Source organism: Solanum tuberosum, unplaced genomic scaffold (assembly GCF_000226075.1).
Source record: "Solanum tuberosum cultivar DM 1-3 516 R44 unplaced genomic scaffold, SolTub_3.0 scf00331, whole genome shotgun sequence".
Classification (NCBI taxonomy): Eukaryota; Viridiplantae; Streptophyta; class Magnoliopsida; order Solanales; family Solanaceae; genus Solanum; species Solanum tuberosum.
In genome coordinates this window covers 295,333-306,168 of record NW_006239253.1, presented here as the reverse complement: position 1 = coordinate 306,168, position 10,836 = coordinate 295,333, and the positions used below count along the sequence as shown (strand labels likewise).

General features: G+C 36.0%; 1 pseudogene; it reads left to right on the top strand.

Moving 5' to 3' along the window:
* Positions 1-3,334: 3,334 nt before the first annotated feature.
* On the top strand, positions 3,335-9,740 carry LOC102588963 (V-type proton ATPase subunit E-like; annotated as a pseudogene).
* Positions 9,741-10,836: the final 1,096 nt, after the last annotated feature.

The following is a 10,836-nucleotide window of genomic DNA, read 5'->3' as shown; positions in this document are numbered from 1 at the left end:
CTTTCTTATCCATAGGCAGCTGTACAATTTTCCATGTGTGATTCTCTTCTAAGGCCTGAATTTCACTTTGCATGGCTTCAATCCATCTGCTATCTTTCACTGCTTCATAATATGTTTTAGGCTCTTGCTCTTGTGAGATCTTTATCAGAAAACTTTTATAAGGGACTGAAATACTAGCATAATCCACAACATCACCTATGGAGTATAAACAATTTTTAGTTGCTTTGCCAGGTAAGACATAATCTGCTTGCCAAATGGGAGGCCTGACAGTCCTATGTGACTTCCTTAAACAAATATGACCCTGTGCATCTGGCACATGGTCCTCCTCCACATGTTCTTCTCCCAGTGTGCATGAAGGTGAGGTTACCTCAGTAGGACCTGGTTCACTATCAGAAAGCCCAGTAACAGAAGTAGTTGACATTCCACCTTCACCATGACCAGAAGAAATCAATATCTCACTTTCAACATGATTAGGCATAGTGACAATAGGTGGTTGGATTTCATTTCCACCAAGATCAAGAAAGTGCATGCCTCCTTAGAATCATCATTAGGTGTTCGAAATGGGAATAAGTTTTCATGGAAGATAATATCTCTGCTCACAAATATAGTCTTAGACTCCATGTCATATAACATGTATCCCTTTTGAGTGACTGCATATCCAAGTAACACTGCCTTCCTTGCCCTAGGTGCAAATTTATCTCCTTTCAAGAGATGTGTAGCAAAACAAAGACATCCCACTACTTTAAGATGATACAAAGAAGGTTGTTTATCATAAAGCAGTTCATATGGGGTCTTGTTGCCCAATGTAGTAAGAGGAATTCTATTGATGATGTATACTGCGGTCTCCACTCACTCCCCCCAAAACTGGCCAGGAAGATTAGTTTGTATTTTGATTGCTCTAGCAGTCTCTAAAATATGTCTGTGCTTCCTCTCTACAACACCATTTTGTTGTGGTGTATGAGGACAAGAGCTTTGATGTAATACCCCATTTGATGTAAACAATTCACTACAATTTGTATTAAAGAATTCACCTCCATTATCAGATCTAAACACTTTAACAATTCTGCCAAACTGTGTTTTTATCATTGATAGGAATTGTTTAAGGACTATAATCACATCGGACTTTAAAGCAAGTAAGAAAACCCATGTCCACCTAGAATGATCATCAACTAAAGTGAGGAAATTACCTCTTCCCATTGTGAGTAGACATCTTGTAAAGGCCCCAAACATCCATGTGTACCAAATCAAAAACAACATTTTCTTTACTATTACTAATAGGAAAAGAAACTCTAGACGGAAATACCTCTTCCCATTGTGAGTAGACATCTTGTAAAGGCCCCAAACATCCATGTGTACCAAATAAAAAACAACATTTGCTTTACTATTACTAATAGGAAAAGGAACTCTAGTTTGTCTAGCCTGTGGACAAATACTACACTGTTTCAAAGTAAAACTACTACAATCAGTGAAAGCCTTTATTCTTTTAAGTACTCCCATAGGAATATGTCCCAACCTCATATGCCAAAGGGCAGGATCAATGGCTTTCCCAACAGCAGACATTGTCCTGATTACATTCACGTTTCTTTGTTGCATCTCTTGCATTTTCAGTACATAAAGACCATCCTCTATATCACCAATCCCCTTCACCTTCCCAGATGAGAGGTCCTGAAATATACAGCATATGGGAAAAAAAGAAACACAACAGTTCAATTCTTTTGTCAATTTCGAAACTGACAATAGATTAAACTTGAATGCTGGAACACACAACACATCCCTAATTACTTCACCTTCATTCAACTGAACATTTCCAATATGGGAAATGGAAGCTGAATCACATGTTGGTAGTTGCACTTTTCCTGCATTTCTCACAATGATCTCATCATGTAAGTGTTGTTTACTGCTTATCATATGATCTGTGCACCCTGAGTCGACTATCCCGTTCATAAGTTTCGTAGGATTACCTGCCATGTGAGCACTCCTATGTGGATGGCTTGTGATGTTCATGTTTAGTACATTTAGCATCTGCTTCAATTGTTCTGGTGTGGCTTTATTCATCAACTGCATAAGCTGATCCTGTGTAACCATTTGATCATCACACACCTTCCCTCCTATGACAGCATTAGCACTCTTCCGTAAATCTTCATGGCAGCATCCTGAATCATTTTGCACATGTCCTCCAAAAACAGCATTGACCTTCTTCTTTGATTTGAAATCTGCAGGGTACCCAATCAATTGATAACAATTGCTCTTAACATGCCCTGTAGCATGACAATGTTCACATTTCATCAATTTGTAACATCCATCCCTTGTATGACCCTTCATGTGACAGAAATCACAATAGAAATTGTTGTATCCTTTCTTTTGAAACTGTTTGGTTCCAATTTGTCTTGAAGCAGACATAGCTGTAGGTTCCATTCCATCATGAATAACTCCAGCAATTCCTTTTTGACTTTCATCTTGAATCACCATCGCATATGCTTGATTAACGTTAGGCAAACCATTCATCATTAAGATCTGTTCCCTTGCCTGCGAATAACTTTCATTCAAACCCATCAAAAATTGTAAAAGATGTTGATATTGCATTTGCTCAACAAACTCCTTAGATTTGTGACAGCCACACCCTGGTGGAGGCAAAATTGAGTCATATTCATCCCATAGACTCTTTAACTTTGTGTAATAAGAAGAAACTGTGGAAGCTCCTTGTGTTAATGTGAATATTCCCCTGTGGAGTTGATACAGTCTCGATCCATTCACTTTGTCGAAACGTTCCTTCAAATCAATCCAAACTTTGTGTGCACTTGATGCATATAAGATTCCACTAAGCAGATCCTTGCTCACATTACATGTAAGCCATGAAATTACGATCGCATTACATCGATCCCAAATCTTCTTCAAGTCGCCTTCATAATCACTCCTAAAAACTGATCCATCTACGAAACCTAACTTGTTTCTTCCTAGCAATGCTATCTCCATTGCTCGACTCCACAAAGTGTAGTTTTCCATGCAGAGCAATTGAATTCCAACAGATAACGCTCCTGGAACATCAGAAGAGCTCAAGTAGAGCGGGTGATTGTGATCTAGAATCACCGAACCTCCCCTCGATACAGCTCCTCCAGTTCCACCACGAATTTCATCCACTGATTCATCCTTGATCGCCATTGCAGAATCTCTCGATCTATGCTAAAAAAATCCCGATATAAATCCCTAGATCTGCTTCAAATCGGCTCTGATACCATGTAAACTTCAGTGAATTCTAACTAATCAATGGAGAGAAATAACAATTTGAGAGAGACTGATTGAAGGAGAAGAAGAGAGAAAATTCTGTATTGAACTCATGAACAATGAGTGAATGAGAAAGCTTAGCTATTACAATCTATACAGCACTATTTATATTCTAAACTGAAGCAGTTAATTTAACTAACTCTAACAACTAGACTGACAGGTGTACATTTTCTGTTAGTGCACTGCGGTGCATTTAATTAACTGTTTAAAAGAAGTATGTAAATCATGTTCTAATTTCGAATTTTGAAGTGAATTTAGTTGAATTTTATCTCATGTGTTATGCATTGGCTGTGGTTTTTGTTGTTAGGAATTCAATATTGAGAAGTTGTAGCTAGTGGAAGCGGAGAAGAAGAAGATCAGACAGGAATACGAGTGTAAAGAGAAACAAGTTGCCGTTCGTAAGAAAATGTGATTTCTCTATTTTGCTCTGATTTGTGACTGATTAAATTTGACATTTTTCGAAGATTTTGTTTATAACTGTTGCTCTTTATAGAAGAAGAGTTAAGTACAAAACTCCGTCTGAGAATTTGCCATCTTTGCTTGAAGTTTTTTTCTTAAATTAATGTTTGGTATCCTCATATTGATTATAAGATGAGGTTAATAGAATATATTCAAAAGATGGTGTAAAATGTTGTACCTCCCTTGATTTGGTATGACAATGCTTGTTCTTTGTATTCATCTGAAATTGTATAATTTTTAATTGCACTTGGAACTTTCATTTTTAGACTTAGATTGAAGTCTCGATCACAATGGATTTATATTCTCCTATTGGTACGTAGTGTTGGGTATTGATTAGAAAAAAAAATTGCTTACAAAGCTTACTAATACTTCTAGCATTTACTGGATATTTAGGATTCACTGTTTGCCACTCATTCTGTTTCTGCTTTCAGCAGTAATACCTTTCTGTTTAACATCAATTCATGCAGGACAAAGTGATTCCAAACCGAATTGGAACATATTACTGTGTGTGTTAATCTTGTTTTCCTTCTTTTTTTCAAATTAGCCACACGGTTAAATGACATTTGATTTCATAGTGATGTCCATTTTGGAGTCAACCAAATCTTGTTAAATTACTGAAAATTGAACTTCTTTTTTTTTTTTAAAAAAACATTATCTAATTTCAACTTTATCGGGCCAACATAGTCTTTGACTTTCTTTTGTTATGCATTTCTTGCAGAGAGTACTCCATGCAACTCAATGCCTCTCGGATCAAAGTTCTTCAAGCTCAGGATGACATGATTAGCTCCATGAAGGAAACAGCAGCAAAGGAGATCTTACATGTTAGCCATCACCACAACGACCATAGCTATAAGAAGCTTCTGCATGATCTTATTGTTCAGGTACTTTTGACTAATAATAATCCATGCGATTTTGTTCTTTGCTTCTAGATTTTCTGAGACAAACTATCAAAACTCGAAAAATAATAGGCTTATTTTACAAAAGACAAGCTATTCATCAGATGATCATCAATATCTTCAGTTGATATGGTGTTGTACTTATATTTTCTGCTCTGCTGTATACCAGATTATGAATTATTATTTAGTTTTGTTATAACAAAAGTACGGAGTAATTTCTATGTTAATTATCCAAGGAATACAATGATTTAGATACAGGAAAAGAAAAGACTAACTAAGTTAACTAGATATCTTAATCCCTAAAAATCAGCTAGAATATTATATACAAGGAAAGATATAACTTTATGATTCTCTAACACTCCCCTCAAGCTAGAGCATAGATATTGATCATGTCCAGCTTGTTGCAAAGGTAATAAACTCGAGTTCCATTTAATGCTTTTGTTAACAAATCAGCTAGTTAACATTTTACTTTTGTTGGTGCGATGTTTTTCCAGACATTTTCCCATAAACCTTGTTGTTTTTTGTTTTGTTGTGTATTAATTGTTACATAGACCCATTTAACAGATAAAAGCCCATCCTTTTTGTTCTTCCATCTCATAGAATCTGGAGCTGAAGTAGTTCCTGTGAAGTCCCCTATTTCATGGAGTAGGTTGGGCACTTTATCCTCTTCCCAATCGTTCAAGAATCTCCTAAAAGATAGATCCCATCCCAGTTCAGTCCAACACTCTTTGACAGTTGCTTCAAGGTTGTTACATATGGTGAATAGGTTTGGAAAAATATCTTTCAAAGGGATCTAGTTGTTCTAACTTTAACTGTGAATACCCACTTACATTCCACTGATTTCTTTCCCTTGAGTTAATCCACCAATCCCATGTGTGATTTTCATCTTAGGCGTGTATTTCATCAAGAATTGCATTAGACCATCTAGGATGATTCAAAGCCTCTTTCACTGTTTTGGGTACATAGATAGAGTCTAGACTCTAGAGAGGCAGTCAAAGATCTAGACGTAGAGAATAAGCCATCATAGGAAACAAAATTAGCAATGGAATATGTGGATTTGCAACTACGAGTACCTTTGCGAAGAGCAGTAGGGAGGTCAAGATTTTCTGCAGGATCGTAAATGGACTGTTGTAGGGCATGTATCATTGGTCTCTCGCCTCCTCGAGTAAACTTGAATAACTGGTGGTCTTACTACCGCAGATAGAGTAGGAATTGATGGGACAATAGTCGATTGATCCTCAATAAAAGAACTGGGAGATGAAGAGACAACATTTGATTCTTCCGTCAAAATACGGCTAACCTGATAGACTAACCACCCATCTTCCTCCTCCTGAATTGTAGAAATTGGAGGTACATAGAAGAATGGTGTAGAATCTGAAAATGCCACATCAATTGACACCAAATATCTGCGACGTCTAGTAGAATAACACTAACACCCCTTTTGAAGGTGAGAATAACCTAAAAAAACGCACTTCAATGCCTTGGGATCCAACTTGGTAACAAATGGTCGAGCATCTCGAACATAACATGTGCATCCAAATACCTTAGGTTCCACCGAAAAAAGTGACTTGTTTGGAAAAAGAACACTATAAGGCATATTACCAGCAATCATAATAGATGGAGCAAGCCATAGAGATTGCAAGTCGAGTTGTCTCAAGTAGATGTCTATTCTTTGTCTCAGCAACTCCATTTTGAGAGGGTGTATCAACACACGAAGATTGATGAAGAATACTGTGTTGTCTCATATATGACTGAAATATTCCTGACATATATTCTTTAGCATTGTCACTCCTTAGAATATGTATTGAAACATTGAATTGGATTTTGATTTCAGCATAAAAGGTGCAAAAGTGAGTGAACACTTCCGAGCGACTTGGATTTATTTTATGAAGAGTTGTTCTGAAGTGTTCACTCATTTTTATTGCCTTCTATGTTGAAAGCAAAACTCAATTCAATGCTTCAGTACATATTTTAAGAAGTGACTATGACAACACGGTATTCTTCATCAGTCTTCATATGTTGATACACCTTCTCAAAACGGTGTTGCTGAGAGGAAGAATAGACATCTACTTAAGATAGCTCGGGCAATTTTGTTCCAAATGAAAGTTCCTAAACAGTTTTGGACAGATGCGATTTCTACAGCTTGTTTTCTAATCAATCGCATGCCATCTAGTGTGGTTGTTGGTAATGTTCTTTTTCCAAACACGCTACTATTTCCATATGAACCTAAGGTGTTTGGAAGCACATGTTATGTTCAATCATCTGTTATAAAGTTGGATCCTGAAGCAGTAAAGTGTGTTTTTCTAGGCTATTCTCGTCTCCAGAAAGGTTATTGATGTTATTTTACTGGACTTGGAAGATACTTGGTATCCATTAGAGTGGTGTTTTCAGAGACTACACCATTCTTCTATGCACCTCCTAGTCAGGGGGAGGGAGAGGAATGGTTAGTCTATTAGGTTACTCGTGCTTCGACAACACCATCAAATGATATTGTTCATCCACCTTCCGGTCCTTCTATTGAGCACCAATCGTGTAGTGTGCCTTCATTACCTGCCCCATCTGTGATAGCCAGGCCGCAAATTACTCAAGATGGCAAGAGAATAATGATACATGTCCTGCACCAGTTCCTTCGTCATCGGATCCAGAGTGGTGGTTAAAATGTTAAGGTTACAGGAGACACGGTTGCAGTTCTAGATACCAGCGAGTAATTTGGTTGCTGTTACAAAGAATTTGTGTTTCTGACTTTCTTCTGTCCTCTTCAATGGAATCCTGAGGTTTCCATATGTTCATTGCAATATGATCTTTCTTTTTCTTTGTAAGTTCCTTGTTTCTTGTGCTATCTCCAAAACACGATATAATAATTAACAGCTAAATTATTTGCAATTTATGTTGTCTATAGCCACAATGGGCTTTATTGTCTATGTGCCTTTATGAACTAATGTTGCTCTTTTGTTTGGGAATAAGATGAGTACTACTCTTTGATTGTAGAGTTTACTCAGACTTAAAGAGCCTTCTGTCTTACTGCGTTGCCGGAAAGATGATGTAACCTGGTAGAAGATGTACTGGATGCAGTAAAGGAGGAGTATGCGGAGAAGGCAATGGTCCACACACCTGAGATCATAATTGACCACATCCACCTTCCACCATCCCCATCTCATCATTATGCGCATGGTCCTTCTTGGTAAGTGGCTTCATATATGTCTGCAAGGCTAAGTAGCTCCTCTTTGTAATTCATCTCTCTATCCCGACAGTTCTGGAGGAGTGGTACTGGCTTCTCGAGATGGGAAAATTGTGTGTGAGAACACTCTTGATGCCAGATTGGAAGTTGTGTTCCGTAAAAAGCTACCCGAGGTACTTGCTTTTGTGCTTACCTCCATACTTCTCACGATTTGTGTTCTTGTCTTGCCAAATTTCTTGTTTTCCTTATAACAATGTTGATACAATTGTGGTCCTTTTACCGAGTTACACTGTCTATTTCAAATGTCATGCATCCCTTGTCATTTTACAAATGTCATGTAGATGAATTAAGCGTCTTACATGTTCATTACCTATCAAAAAAAAAAAATCTTTACATGCCTTTTTTTGGGTGGGGGATATAAGCATTGTTGATACTTACAGGCTACAGCTGCTGTTTATGCTGTTCTCCATAAAATTATTTTACATGTCAAGTCAATGGCTCTTTTGTACTTTGTACCTTGTGGCTTAAGCATCTCCAATAAGCTCCTTTGCTATTGTTTTTGTTACTGCACTTTGACATTTTGGAGTTGTGGGGATGTCTATTGTTTTCTAGTCTTTGTCGAGACTAAGTTATGGAAACTTCATTATTCGTTTCCCTTTGGGGTAATATAGTTCTTAAGCAGCAAGCACATATTAAGACGAGCTTAGTGATAGATGAAAGTGACGATGGACTTAAAATGACTGGACATACCACTCACCAGTAATATGAGTCCAGAAACGAGAAAATGACCAAAATGGTCCTTAATGTATGGGTAATGTTTTATTTTGGTCCTTAATATATTTCAGTTGATTGAAATGGTCCTTAATGTATAACCAAGGTGCTCATTTTGGTCCTTAATATATTTTATTTGATTGAAATGGTCCTTAATGTATAACAAAAGGTGTTCACTCATTTTGATCCTTTACCTTAAATCTAACAGATTTATCAAAAAAAAAGTGTTAAATTTAACTATGAACCCTTCGTGGCCAACAACATTTACTATTGTTGTCTTCTTTGTTAGCTCTAAAGAAAGAACTCCACAAAATCTTAATACCATTTCTCTATTTTCCCCCAACAAATTTTTTTTTCTCTTTCCTAAAATATTACTCCACTGGCCTAATACCGATTTCTATTTTAAGCCAGAGAAAATAGTAAATTTTGTTAGAGAAAGTAGAGATAATGGTGTTTTTTTTTTCCGGAGCTAACAAAGCAAACAACAATGGTAGATCTTGTCAGCCACGTGGGATCGCAGTTAAATTTAACACTTTTATTTCGATAAATGTGTTAAGTTTGAGATAAATGATCAAAATGAACACATTTATTGTATGTTAAGGGCCATTTCAATCAAGTGAAATACATTAAGTACCAAAATAAAGCAGGACCATTTTGGTCATTCACTCCAGAAACAGTCATTGTAGAATCATAGTAGGGGTGGAAGCTAACAAGAGCAAACTTTCTGCTGTTGCTTCCTCTGTCGTTGTGATTGAGTCCATCAAACAAGTCCTGTTGCTTCCATCAATTTTGCAGATTGTATAATTGCTTTTCGATGGTTCCCAAGAACTCTCTTTGCTTAATTTCTCTCCTAAATCTTGCAGATCCGCAAGTGTCTATTTAGTGGGATTGCTGTCTGAGGGGTTGGAAGTTAATCTATATTTATCATCTGTCTCAGATTCTGAGATTGGCTATCAGCTGATAAATTATATAATCATCAAAGGCTTGCTTGTATACAATTTCTTTTCCAAAAGACATACTGCCCAGTTCTTCTGATACTAAATTCCCAGGCGGCTTAGCGACAACCTCGTGTTAAGTAATCCTTTATCTTCTAGCATTAAGCTTTAATACTTTTTTTTCCCATTATAATGTTCTGCAATAAGTGAATGTTGGATTTTTTGGTTGAGACATGAATAAAATGATATGAGTGGCCGCCCTCTATACTTCACTGCTGTTTACTATAAGATTTAATAATTGATATTCATATTATGATATCATGAGAGGGGTTCGTACCTTCACTTCCAAGGTAGGGGTAATGTCTGTATACAGATGCATACATAGTTATTCTGGAACCATTTCATAGTCACTAATATATATATGGATTTCTATCGTAGTAGAATGAATCTATTGTGAGACATTAATATTCTTTGGGCTCTTAATACCTTTATTGATAGCAAATCGTCTCGTATTTGCTCTTGATCTAATGGAGTTCGAACACAGATTTTGCACATTTGAACCAACTCAAAATCTTGACATGATGAATTTCATGTGTCAAAGTATTTTGGGGAAAGTCCAAAGTTATTGGAAAGATTGTATTTGGTTGATGAGGAATATATGACTTCTCCTATATATATATTTCTCATTATAAGATAAGATCTACTTCGATAATTTGTATATCAACTTCTTATATATGGAATTATGCTATACATAATGCTATATATATATATATTATCTTCATTTAAGGCATGAGAATTGACATATTCCATATATTTTCATTAAAAGATTGAGCCTGATTTATGCCCCTACTGTTTTATAGAGAGGTTGAAGAGAGATTGATTTTACGATTATTTTATATAGTTTTAAGTAACAAAAATAATAATAATACGGGACATCAACAAAATATCATTCAAAAATTGGTAAAATATAAACTACATAAAATCTGCAATTAAAACATAAAATTTCAAAAAATTACTTTTTTAAATTCAAATTATAACTAGCTATAGGAGATTATATCGTTGAATTTGAGAAAGAATTTTTGGCTCTCACGTCTTTTCTATACGTGATGTTGATATATTTTATTGAGCAACTTTCAAATATAGCAAACACAAAATTCATATTTGTATGCTATAGCAAAGTTTGCATAATTGCGTTCCATAGCAAACATATATATGTATAATTCGCTATACATATACAAAAAAAAACAGTTGTATAATCTGCTTTGGTATACATATACAAAAAGATCAATTGTATAAAGTGAGAGAGGCGAGTGAG